Raw genomic sequence first — 14,178 nt, 5'->3', positions numbered from 1 at the left:
GGTAAAACCGTCTATGGCATCTCCATTATAAAAGCAGTGGAAAGACCTCCATGTGGAATTGTTGATAGACTTGCTGCTTGTTAGGAAAGCAATTTTTAAAATGCAGATTATATAATATTTGGGGATTTTGTTTCTCCACAGTAGAAGCTTTTTAAATGTTAATTTGGGGTTTGTTTTGTTGCTCTGTGACTTAGCATAAAAGGTTTTGGTTTTAAAAGGTTTCAGTTCACTCATTCCAGTTGTCTTACAGGACTTGGAATATAATGCTATACATTTATTTATACACATGAAAGAGGATAAGGCCAGTAACTCACAACTCATGAAACCAGGGGTAAATAATCCATAGCTTGTTCCACCACTCTTGCCACAATATTTATATCCAGAACACAAGGAACAAACAACCCCAAACAAGGAGAAACCAGTTTGTTTTTATTTACAAAATGTTTAATCAAAAGTACAGTGAAGTTCAAATGGAGCTGCAAATCCTGGTGGTTCACAATGGTTTGATTTATTTTTTTAAACAGACCATGGATAATTAACCATAAAACATAACTTTCTCAACACAAGTTACAGTGAATTACAGAAATAGGCAGCAAGTCTTTCACAACTGGTTACAACTGGTTAGAGCCTTAAAGTTAAAACACACAGGCAAATACAAAAGCCCTTTCTCAGGGTGCAGTTGTATTTTCATTCCCAAAGGGGAGCATCCTTTATTTTTATATAGTGTCAGTATGCCAGTGTCCTGAATGAGAAGTAAATGTGTTATTTTCTATGATTGCCATGTTGTCATACATTTTACCATATTCTTTTCATTTCAGAATGCTTCACTATCACTAACTGGATATTCCTCGTGACATTGCTGTCTGGTAAGCAACTTTTCATCATCTCTAAACAGCGACCCAAAATATTGAGGTGCACAGAAGTCAAATATATTTCTCCCAACCTCAGAAAGAATTAGACCTAAAGCTGTGGCATGTCCACCACCTCAAATGCTAGATTTGAACAGAAAGTATTTTGACATTGGTGAAGGGTACCTGTTCCATTTCCTATTTATTCATTTGAAATACCATCATTTAGAATGGTAAGAAACATGATCTTAAGAACCTATTGTCACAGAGTTCAGCAGACGGTTTACACTGATTTTGCTGCACGGGGGCGGGGGGAAGTATTCAAAGGACTTGCTTGAAAAACTCTCCAGAGATAATATATGTCTATTTCCAAAGGAGTCCCCTGAGTGGACAGAGAAGGTGATTTGGTGAAGCTGAACATGGATGTTTCCATGTGGAACACTGGGTGTTTTTGCCTTATGCAGACAAAATTCTCCAAACATATTTTATGATGTGTTGAATTACCTGCTATTATTTGATGATACGCTACAAATTTGAAATGCATTTGCTTCATGTGAATCAATGATTGCTCCTGTGTATACCCACAAACACAAGGGACATGAAACCCTCACCACTACCACCAACATTACCAGTTAAGTAAGAGGATCAACATCAAGGCTGCAAGGGAACCTAGGTTTGAAACGAGGTCTATGTGTCTTGTGAGAATTTGTAAAGTTTTAAAATTCAGAGTTTCAGGAATTCTTGAGAGTTCAGTGGCTGGGAGGAGAGTGCAGGTCTGGACTGAGGGAATATTGGTAGAACATCATCAAGACAGGACCTGAAAGAGTTGAGTGTACTAGAGATTAGCCTGCATAGAAATGAATTGACAGTTATACCAGAGAGGAAAGAGTGAAAGGGTGACTTGCCTGGCATCTGAATATATTCTGCCTGGCCCTGGCCAGGCCTATTTAGTTATGAACATCATATTCTCCAAATTTTTAGCACCTATACTCTTGATTTCTGTTTGTATGAATGTGCATAAGATGAGGGAAATAATCTCTTGGGTAATAAAGATAGCTTTCTAGCAGAGACTCTCCATATCTATCGCACATAATCTACAGATGTCACTGTATTTTTGTTTCTAGTTCTATTGTACATCTATCTGTACAATAGATAGGCCTCTGTGCCTGTGTATTTTACTCCAGTTTATCCTCAGAATATTTAAAGAGCCTCAAGTCAGTTTCCCATAGCTAGACCACCTGCTATACACCCAGACCCACAAGGATGAATGCCTCATTTTTGTTTCTTCTTTTATTTTTGTTTCTAGTTCTATTGTACATCTATCTGTCTCTCTAAAGGTACCCATCTTGCCAGTGAAGGGCACAAGCCTTTAGGTTGTGACGCCCTACTCTCACTTCAAACTTTGCTTGTTATGCTGCCCGAAAAGAAACTCCTATCAGTGTGAATGTTTAGAACTCAAGGGAGAGGCTCATTGGGTAACTTTAGTCATTCCCTTTGCATTCATTGTGAAGTGATCTCATCACAAAATGGCCTGAATTTCACACGTTTTCTGGCTTGCAAAAAAACCAGTTCCTCTCCTATTTCTATCCAACACACAGAAAGCTCTTTATGTTTCTATGATCAGATAAAATCTGATGGGTGTGTTTCACATCTAGGTATGAAGATTTAAACTATCAGGGCAATGCTGGGTGTTTGTAGATTCTCTGTTATAGTAAATGAAAAGCTCCTTCGGAAAGGAGAGCACATCTTATCCACTAATGAATAAATATTTATTTTCATTTTAAAATGATACATGCTTATTAAAAATAATTTGAAAAAACACATTGGAGTAAAATGAAGAAAAATTAAAGTAATTATTTCTATAATTTAAATCCAACCATTAATAACCATTTGATATATTTCTTTACTCTCATTTTCCCCTGAGGATATATTTTTTAAAACATGCTGTAATCATACTTTCCATATAATTTTATATCCTGCTTTCAAAATTTAACCTAAGAATTCTACATGTAATTACATAGTCCTTATAACCACCATTTTAAATAAATATATACTGTTTCTGAAGAATAGCTTACTTCACCTAAATGTCCAAGAGTATTTTCTTATTTTTGTTTTCATTTTTTGTTTCCATAGTCTTATATATAAAAAGTAAATGAATCAGTCAATAAATTGTGAGTAAATGAAAGTTCAAATCAGGATAAATGTTTAAATCGTTTATGTGAACAATTTGAAATACTTGAGTGTAGGCAGATCGCTACCATGAATCCCATGTGCTCAGGACCCAGCTTGTGCAGTGACTAAAGCCATGGCCTGTTGTTTTCCTGTGCTCCCTCCATGTTTTTCTGAAGCAAACCCCAGTCATTATAGCATTTAGCCCATCAATATTTCAGGCCCATTAGAACCTTCTACATTTTCATGTTAAAAACATTCAGATCATTATGTAGAGGAGTATTTTTCTTCTGAGTATTACTGTCATATTTTCTGAAATGTAAACATTGATCATAAATCTCAGACATGTGTTTCAAAACATTTTTATGCACATCTGTAAGCCAAAGGGCAATTTAGTTGACTACAGAGATATTTTACAAGTTTGGCTAGGTTTCTTGGATGAGTTTTTGGGGGTTTTTTTTTGGGGGGGGGTGTTTTTTTTTTCTTTGATTCAAACTTAGGATGATGATTTGCATGCCAGATCAATACCACACTAACTACACTCATCATTGCATATCTCCTATGCTGTATATAATTCCATATTTGAGGTGAAACGAAACGTAACCTTCTGACTACTGAGAAGTCCAGCGTGGCTGCACCCAACACATCCTAGATAAATATGGCGAACCTACTTAAACCAAATGTAACACCGGATTTAAACATTTATAGGTATTTTTTGTTTGTTTTAATTGGCCAAAACAAAAGGCTTCTTCCTAAGGGGACACTTAAGAAGTCTGAAAAGGGAGGAATTATACATTAATAGTCTGAATAATTTTTCAAAAAAAAGCACTATGTCTGGGAAAGTGGGCATAGAGGGAGATGGTGCATTGCAGAACAAGGGATACTCATTGCCTCTGTGCCTATGTGTATTACTCTAGTTTATCCTCAGAATATTTAAAGAGCCTCAAGTCAGTTTCCTATAGCTAGACCACCTCCTATACACCCAAATCCACAAGGATGAATGCTTCATGCAACGAGGCTGTCCGCAGAGGACCAGTAGTGAAGGTTTTATCCTGCCTGGCTGTCTATGACCTGCAGGTCAGTGACGGTTCCAACAGGTGTATTCCACTCATCAGAGATTCAGGATGTGAGTAACTGCGTACCATCCTGCATCAGTATAAACTGGATTTATGTGTTACTCAGGTCTATTTAATCTTAGGAGCACATTTTCCATTGGCCTTGAAAGTGAGTAGCTGGAATATTGATGTGTCTTAACCCTTAGAGGAAAAAAAATAAGAATTCTTCCACTGCACTAAATCTAGAAAGATATGAGGGTTTGCAGTATGGACACATACAAAATATTTTTGAACAAAGTTGGTGGAGGAAAGCACATGGAAAAAAAAGGAACAGAAGAAATAACATAAGCAATAAACTGTCTCAAGCAAACAGAAAGCATCTGTAAAAATTGCTAGACTGGATGGTGTCGACAATACGAACTATTTTTTTTTTCCATCTCATGTCTTTTTCCCCTCAGTCTTCTGATCATTTCTGTTTTTCTTTATCCTGGCCTGACATTACCATCATTATAATGTCTTCAAAAGTTCAGGAATGTATCTGACAGCTTGGTGTTGAAGTGGGCATTCCAGGAAAAGATAGGTAGGATCTAGCTACTATACTGTTTTAAAGCTACTGCTATTTCACCATAACCCAAAATACCCATATTTGGAAAGAGTTAACTTTTCATCATTATTTTAAGATTGATATTGCCAACACAACAACTGAAATAAAGGCATAAATTTTCACTTTTTCCTGCATTCTCTCTTACATGTGGTGTTGGGTTATATAGCTCATGTCATATAAACCTAGACTATAAACTGGGTTTTAGGGAGAAGAGGAAGTTTACCCATAGTTCTTTCTAGCTAAAGTATTATTCATTATGCCCAAGTGAACCTTAAGTGTCTCATCACAATAACAGATACTATTATTATTACTACTATGCTTAATAATAGTGTTTGATTCTTAGTGTGTGTGTGTGTGGCATATTCTTATGCTTGGCCTTGGGGTCTGGTGTTTATTCAGTTCTTACATCTGCTATAAAACAACCTTTCTTGAAATAAAGTAGTATTCCATATTCTCTATATCCTTCCCTGTAGTATAGTTCAAAATCATGGTTGAATGATTCTACTTAAATAGGGCAGGAAATTTTTTGCAAATGCCCCCATCAAGCCAAGACTTTAATTTAGATTTAAATACAGATAGTTACAAAAGGAAAAAAAAAATGTTTTGTTCATACCACCAGACCCATCTTTGAAGAAGTTGGCATATTTTTTGGATAAATTTTATTAGACACATAACATACAATCATGCACAATTAACACAAGGATGGGAGTTACAGCATGCTTTTACTGAGATAACTTTGGTGATTCTCTCCCTTACCTGGAGGGGTGAGAGAAGGATGAAGACTCCATTCAAGGCAAAGATATTTAAGGAGATGACTTTGCAGCCAGCTCAGTTCTTTTACATTGGAAATGTGAAGTCTTCATTGTTTCATCCTTCACTAGAGATTACTCAAAGTCTATGATATATAGAACTTCCTTTGAGATGGTCCGTTTTTGAGGGGACTACTCCATTAGCAAATCATGCTGGGCTCCATAGAGAACTGATTCTATTATTTTATCCTACTCTATGAAATATTCTTAAGATGCCATTGATGTATACTTTTTTATCAGAAGTCATTTGCTTTTTGAGTTTTTGATGGCCATTCTATGAATCAACCAACCCCGGTGGCTCAGACAGTAAAAGATCTGCCTGCAAAAATTGCCGGTGACCCTGGTTTGATCCCTGGGTTGGGAAGCTCCCCTAGAGAAGGAAATGGCAACCCACTCCATTATTATTGCCTGGAGAATCCCATGGACAGAGGAGCCTGGTGGGTGACAGTCCTTGGAGTTGCAAAGAGTTGGACTTGACTGAGTGACTAATGCTTTCACTATGAATCAACCTCATGTATTTGTGATGTGGAGATCTATAACCGCTGAATGCTAAGTTTAAAGACTTATATAATTACTTACTTAAAGACACGTTAGCTTTTAACTCTTTCTCTCTCTTTATGCACAAACAAGTTGATTGGATAATCATATCTGTTTATTGTTGTTGTACACAGTGCACATAAAACAGGAAAGAGGAAAGGCTATTTGTAAGGGGTAATTACAATGGCAAAATTGTACTTTCTTTAATTGTTCTCATTTTCTAATTTCTGATTACATCAAGACCTACACTCTAGGAGGTATATTTCAATTTTGCTAAGAAAATGACAGAGGAGAAAGATAAATCCAATTCTATAAAGTGATGTCAAGCACAAGTTGGCACAACTACAGTTATCAATAGTTCATTCAAACTCTATTCCTCCACTCTGGTAGGACTTTGATTTCTGCCCATCCTTTAATAAGGAACCAGAGCAAGGAAGAAGCAGACTTTTTTGGAAACCCTGGGAGGTCTGATCTTCTATGAGGACATGATCGATCTAGTGGATTCTTAGGAGCCTGAGTTATTTCTGGGATGGCTTGTCCAGCCCTTCGTGGAATCAGAACTCATACAATTTTCTGTAAATTAAGTTAAAAACCCAGAGGTTAAGTGAATCTTTACAATTGTCTCCTGATCACTCTTTCAACAAACTTTTGTTGATGCTTACTACGTGACAGGTACATGTGAACCCATTTCTTTTTTTTTAACCTTCCTAATTCTTTATACTTTTTCACTTACACAAGGAGAAAATTCCTTTGAGTTTGTAAGAGCCTGTGCATATTTGAGTATAGCCAAAGATTCAGTCTTTTCCAGGAACTCAGGTTGTCACCCGGTGAGCCTGCCTTTGTCTTTTCTCCTAGTTCTGCCTGTGGCGCCTGTCACTAGCAGTCAAATAAGGACAATTTTACCATTCTCTCCTGCTGCTCTAATTTTTTTTTTTTTTTTACTGCTGGTACATGAATTTGTTATTCTTTATAATTCCCTTTGAAGTTGGAAATCCAAGGGGAATCTAAAACCGACCAGATGTTTCTGCTGCTGGGGAAGGAAGAGAGTAAGGATTAAGTTTAACAAAAACTTGGTCTCTAGGAAAAAAAAGATCATTTCAGCTGGAAATCATCATGAAGTGCATTCATTTGCCTCATATCTGTTAATTTACATTTACTAGTTCTTTATAGACAATGTCACCTATCAATTTTCTCTGGGAGCAAAATCATAAATTCTGTGAACAAAGGAGTTCGGGTGGTGGTTTGGTCACGCCTGTTTCCCTTTTGGAGTTTTAGTTCTGTTGCCCTATGCATTCCCTTCACCTGCTTTGTGCTTCACCTGCTTTGTGAGTATTTTCTGTTATTTTTATCATTGTCTTTGTCATTATTGAAGGATCATATCATGTCCCACCAGGCTAGGAGGCCAATTCTGCAAACTTTTCCAAGAGAGTGAGGTCAATGCAGCCTGTGGTGAGGGAGGGAAGGAAAGAAGACTTGCCAAATCGCTTAGCCTTTATGGAGAACTTCATCCTCTTTCAGTTCAGTTCAGTTCAGTCCAGTCACTCAGTCGTGTCCGACACGTTGCAACCCCATGAATCACAGCACTCCAGGCTTCCCTGTCCATCACCAACTCCCGGAGTTCACTGAGACTCATGGCCATCGAGTCGGTGATGCCATCCAGCCATCTCATCCTCTGTCGTCCCCTTCTCCTCCTGCCTCCAATCCCTCCCAGCATCAGAGTCTTTTCCAATGAGTCAACTCTTCGCATGAGGTAGCCAAAGTACTGGAGTTTCAGCTTTAGCATCAGTCCTTCCAAAGAACACCCAGGGCTGATCTCCTTTAGAATGGACTGGTTGGATCTCCTTGCAGTCCAAGGGACTCTCAAGAGTCTTCTCCAACACCACAGTTCAAAAGCATCAATTCCTCGGCACTCAGCTTTCTTTAGAGTCCAACTCTCACATCCATACATGACCACTAGAAAAACCATAGCCTTGACTAGACGGACCTTTGTTGGCAAAGTAATGTCTCTGCTTTTGAATATGCTGTCTAGGTTGGTCATAACTTTCCTTCCAAGGAGTAAGCGTCTTTTAATTTCATGGCTGCAATCACCATCTGCAGTGATTTTGGAGCCCCAAAAAATAAAGTCTGCCACTGTTTCCACTGTTTCCCCATCTATTTCCCATGAAGTGATGGGACCAGATGCCATGATCTTAGTTTTCTGAATATTGAACTTTAAGCCAACTTTTTCACTCTCCTCTTTCACTTTCATCAAGAGGCTTTTTAGTTCCTCTTCACTTTCTGCCATAAGAGTGGTGTCATCTGCATATCTGAGGTTATTGCTATTTCTCCCGGCAATCTTGATTCCAGCTTGTGCTTCTTCCAGCCCAGCGTTTCTCATGATGTACTCTGCATAGAAGTTAAATAAGCAGGGTGACGATATACAGCCTTGACGTACTCCTTTCCCTATTTGGAACCAGTCTGTTGTTCCATGTCCAGTTCTAACTGTTGCTTCCTGACTTGCATACAGGTTTCTCAAGAGGCAGATCAGGTGGTCTGGTATTCCCATCTCTTTCAGAATTGTCCACTGGTAGAGATCTGTAAATCAAAACAAGAGCATGAGTGATGAAGACCTTCAGGATGAAGAAGGAAAATCTTGTGGTCTTTCAAGGATTCAGATAATATTACAGACAGTTTGAATAAACAGGTTAGGAAATGGAAAATGATAGGTATATGGAAACACAGAAGAGAAAAAGAAAAGATGTCATCTGTGAGGCGATATGCAAGGGAACTCTCAAACTAGGTGTCCAAGACTTCAAGCCTTGGTGTAAAGTGAAAATTAAAAACAAAATTGGAGACAAATCTTAGAAATCAATCAGGATGTTTTGGTGGTATGCTTAGTGCTTCACAAAAGCTTTGGGTTGCAGAGTGGAGTTTTCTTCGCCTGCTTCCTTCCTGCACAGCATCTGTCACACGATCCGCTTACATTGCTCTCTGGATTTCTCAGGTTTCCAGGAGGATAGAGAAACCTGTGGATAACTGCTTTGCACCCTTACCTTGCTCAGTGGATTAAACGTTTGGAAACATTCCCCATACCTCACAAGAGATGCATACTCATAACTCAGCTTCTATTGCCCTTGCCTATCTTGTATTTAAATAGAAAGTCTGAGTCCTCCGTAATTATATTAAGCTTCTTAAGCAGCACATATCAACTGCATACACCATTTTAAGTATTTTTCCAGCCTTTTGAAAGGGAGAGTAGGGAAAGAGACAGAGAGAAATCACTTAGCAGCTGATTCACTTATTTTAAGCAGCTTTCCCCATTTTAAAATATAAAAAATTCAGGTCCTGGAACATTGGGTGATTTGAATGTTCTGCAAGGATTTGAAAAAAAAAGATTTTTAAAAAATCATATGTTCCACATTCAGGGACACAGATTTTCAATTTAGTCCTTTAAAAAACAGGTTAAAATAAAAGAGTCAATCCAAATGGTTTCTCTTCTTTCTCATTTATCACTATTATTATTATTATTATTTGTCAAAGCAGATGGTATGAAAAGCGTTTATATTGGTCTCACTGATGACAGAGCTTAACCTAATAATCCATGGCTCAGAACTTGTGATTCAATAAAGAAAACACTGTTTGAGGTATTTTCCATTCAAATCAGCATCAAAAGTTTTTAATTAACACCATCAGAAATTACTGGACTAAATGCAGGACAGGGTCCCTATGTATCCCATTACTGAGAACAAGACAGCCAGGAGGACCCATTGAGCACATTTGTATTTTTCACTGTCTTTATTTACTCATGGAGCAGAGTATGGACTCCATGGTGAGGGGCAGAGCAGCAGAGTGAAACCTGCAGGGCCGTTCCTCCCCAGCACTCCCACCCTACTCCTCTGATTATTGTCCAGAGTTCTTTGTGAGAGTAATTGGTTAGAATGTTTGAAATTAGCAAGTCCTTGTCAGCCCAGGAAAGCTTTGAAATCCGGAGGCTTCATACAGCCATCAAGCCTGAAGAAGCCTAATGCTTTCTTTCAGTTGAGAGTCTCAGGGCTCTGAGCACTAGTCCTTGGGCTTGGCCCAAGTCTCCAGCCACCTCCCTCCAGAGTGCTCTGTCTTGGAGGACAGCTTTGTTTGAGGCCCTTTCTTTTCCATCACTGAATCCTCTTTCAGAATGTACAGACTGTGGGCAGGAGAAAAATGAGAGCAAATGGAATAGAGTGAAAAAGAGGATCAAAGAAAAGAGAGGAAAGAAAGGGAACGAGAAAGCATAAAAAGAAAAGGAAGCAGGATATAAGATGGAAAGAGTTTTGTAAATATTGACATTTGGTTTCTGTGCAACTGGATTTGATGTCCCAGATTGGAACTTACTGACAGAGCCCACGTGGTCCCTGGAGCTCTTCCCCATCCCCCAGAACTTTTAAAAAGACTTGTCCACTCATGGTCAAAGAGAAGTTACATATGTTCATATAAAGGGCCGTAATGTACCCACATCACCACCACCACAGTTTCTACGGATTAAGAATAGTTATTTCCTTATATGTTATGATAGAAGAGAGAAGAGTATATATATGTTCTCTTGTAACCATAAAAATATATATTGTTTAACCTTGGGCCTCCAATGAAAATTCTCCAGAAAACTCCTATACTGCTTGGTAAATTGTAAAATAAACTCACCTGCAGCCTTACAGCAACACAAGAACTGCTTGGGCAGAGTTAATGAGAGTAGATATTGTCAGCAATGATGAAATTTTTATAGAAACTTAAAGGTCTTAATAACTTTCTATAAATCTTTTCATTTATGTTGAAGCCTTCAAGCTTAATACATTTAGATGCAATCCTTAACCTTTTCTTATTTCTCCTCTACTTTAATACAAAACAACAATAAAAAAATACAAACCAGCTACAACAGCACAAATATTATTGCCATGAATTCAGAATGTCAGGAAATTTTCAGTAGGCCCAGTCATGACAAAATGGTGCAAAACTACATCACTGTTTTTGGAAAAACTCCCTAAAGCAATTCAAAGATTTCTGTCCTGAAACACAAGGAGAGCAATACACATCAATTCCTAGAAGATAATTGGTGAATGAGTGTCAGGATTTTCATAAGAACTGCTAAGAGTCCAATCTTGACTTCATAGCCAGAGAATCAGATAGGCCCATGAGCAAATCATTTTTCTGTTTCTTAGCTGGACAGTGTCAGGATTTGTTACCCCAAAGTTTGACTGCTTGTAGGAACCAGAGACACTTTATGTGGAATATAATTTAGTAAGATGTCCATCTAAGCTTTCCTCAACCATTCTTTACGTCAGATTGTGCTGGATCAGATTTCACAGTGTCTATGCCCCATCCCCCAGAGAAGGCAATGGCACCCCACTCCAGTACTCTTGCCTGGAATATCCCATGGATGGAAGAGCCTGGTAGGCTGTAGTCCATGGGGTCGCTAAGAGTTGGACACGACTGAGTGACTTCCTTTTCACTTTTCACTTTCATGCATCGGAGAAGGAAATGGCAACCCACTCCAGTGTTCTTGCCTGGAGAATCCCAGGGGCGGGGGAGCCTGGTGGGCTTCCGTCTATGGGGTCGCACAGAGTTGGACACAACTGAAGCGACTTAGCAACAGCAGCAGCAGCATGCCCCATCCCCAGATGTCTTTACAGGTTACTCTAGTCAATGTATTGGGCATTCTGTTGTTATCCCTCAGCTCACCTCTAATTTTAACCACACTGAAACAGTTCTGTATTAGCCCAGACTCCAGCCTCTGTAGTGCTCTTCCACATTCTGGCCCAGGGTCTTTTCTAGTGCTGGGAGAGCTCAACAAATCTATATTGGATTTGGGGGAACTAGCATGGCAACTAATTTCCCTGTGGGGGTAACTCTTAACTAAAGGAGGAACAGGGCTGGAAAAGCAATATTCCAGCCTCTACCAGATGTATACCTTTGGAGGCACTGTCTATACATCTGATCCTGATGACATTGCACTGCTGGTGGCCTCTTTGACATAGCTTTACTATTGCTAATTCTTCTCCCTGATTCACTCTCATCACTGCTTCACTCCTGCCTTCTGAGGTCCCCTTGTCCCAGACCCTTCTTTGGAAGGAGCCCAAAATGAGACAGGTCGTCAGACGACTTTTTGTTTTAATTAGTCAGTTCACAGCATCTTCTTGTCTACTGTTTATACTACCCTCATTGAGTTATTGCTCATTTATAGCCTGGTTCCCAAAGCTAGATAGAAACCCCTTTACTTATATCAATAGATTGTAACCTTTGGAGGGAGAGATATTGTTTATTCGTTTGTGGTCTCCCGTGTCTAGCACTGCCCTGACACATGTAAGTAAGTACTCAGTGTTAGTTGGATGTGATGCATAATCTAAACAATGATTTTTATTTTCATATTAAGAAATACTCTATTTCAATAAAGTGAGATGTGTCCCTTGCAGCATAGTTTTCTACATGTTCTCACCTTTTCTCCAGTGATTATTGATCAGCTTCCTAGGAAACCCCTTTCCACACTAATGTCTTCCAGAAAAATATCAGCTAGATCACGAAAGATCCAAAATGAGGTTCTGAGACAGTGATTATAATGGCTGATACTGTTTGTGTTCTGAATAGTTTATGGTTTTGTAAGGTGTGTAGTTTGCCAAACTTCGTGGGATACTTATTGATCCCCTCTGGGAGGCCAAGGGGCAGTCATATCTGTCCCAGCAGAGCCTCCCTCAAGGCTCCAAATCCCTCCCAGTTTATCCCAGTAAGCACACAAAACAAATATAACCCTTTTCTATTTGTGCCATGACATGAAAAAGTTTGGGAAGTGCTAGTATTATGGACTGAATGTTTGTACCCCCCCCCAATTCATATGTAGAAGCCAGAACTTCCAATGTGGTGGTAATAGCCCCCTGCTTGCAACTTTATTCAGACCATCACGTTAAATACCCCTACAGCCTAATAAGGCAGTATAGCATAGTAGTTAAATTCTATGAGCTATAGAAAAAAAAGTTTTACTATACAGCCACTTACCAGCTTGGTGACTTCGTGGGAAAGTTTATTATCTTCTCTATGGCTCAGTTTCCATCCTGAAAAGTGATAACAGTACTGCTAAAAATATTGTTGTGCTGTTCAGTCGTAAGTTGTGTCCGACTTTGCCACCCCATGGACTGCAGTACACCAGGCTTCCCTGTTCTTCACCATCTCCAGGAGTTTGCTCAAACTCATGTCCATTGAATCAATGATGTCATCCAACCATCTCATCCTCTGTCGCCCTCTTCTTCCCTTGCCCTCAATCTTTCCCAGCCTCAGGGTCTTTTGCAATGAGTTGGCCCTTCGCATCATGTGGCCAAAGTATTGGAGCTTCAGCATCTGTCCTTCCAGTGAATATCCAGAGTTGATTTCCTTTAGGATTGACTGATTTGATCTCCTTGCAGTCCAAGAGTCTTCTCTAGCACCACAGTTTGAAAACATCAATTCTTTGGTGCTCAGCCTTCTTTATGGTCCAACTCTCACATCTGTACATGACTAATGGAAAAACCATAGCTTTGACTATACAGGCCTTTGTCAGCAAAGTAATGTCTCTGCTTATTAATATGCTGTCTAGGTTTGGCATAGCTTTTCTTCCAAGGAGCAAACATCTTTTAATTTCGTGGCTGTGGTAAAAAAATCCACAATCCACAAATCCACAGTGATTTTGGAACCCAAAAAAATAAAACCTGTCACTGTTTCCACTTTTTCCCCATTTATTTGCCATGAAGTCATGGGACCAGATGTCATAATCTTAGCTTAGTAATAATAATATTAGTAATAGTATTAATCACCTCCAAAAAACGCTGTAAGGATTAAATGAGTTAATACATCCAGAATGTATCTCTTGCATCTCCTGCAAGAGAGACTCAATAAATATTCCCTATTAATCTATCTTTTGATCTTTACATTAAGATCCCACTGTTCCATGAATGCTTCTATTAAAATATATACCTACATTGATTTCAACTTCTTTGATTTACAAGTCGATCCTAATAAATAACATAAATGGGAAAGTCTAAGGTTTCTATGCTTTTTAATTCTGGCTCTTCAGCCTCCTAATATTATGGCCTCTGGGAATTTAATTAAAATTCTCATACTCAGTTATATTTTTACTTAAAGTGTGTAAACATTAGCCATTTTAGTGTTTTTAAAGAGGA

General features: G+C 38.7%; 1 protein-coding gene across 23 annotated transcripts in view; it reads left to right on the top strand.

The window, feature by feature from the left end:
• The window catches only part of ZBTB20 (zinc finger and BTB domain containing 20), an 862,801-nt gene that overhangs the window by 459,432 nt on the left and 389,191 nt on the right, over positions 1-14,178 (top strand). For all 23 annotated transcript variants that reach the window (XR_009496015.1, XM_059890169.1, XM_059890161.1 and 20 more), the window contains one exon: positions 819-866. The gene's annotated coding sequence lies outside the window, so the exon portion shown is untranslated. The remainder of the gene's footprint in view (positions 1-818; positions 867-14,178) is intronic.

This window comes from Bos taurus, chromosome 1 (assembly GCF_002263795.3).
Source record: "Bos taurus isolate L1 Dominette 01449 registration number 42190680 breed Hereford chromosome 1, ARS-UCD2.0, whole genome shotgun sequence".
Classification (NCBI taxonomy): Eukaryota; Metazoa; Chordata; class Mammalia; order Artiodactyla; family Bovidae; genus Bos; species Bos taurus.
The sequence above is the reverse complement of the archived record's forward strand: the minus strand, read 5'-3'. Positions and strand labels throughout refer to the sequence as shown.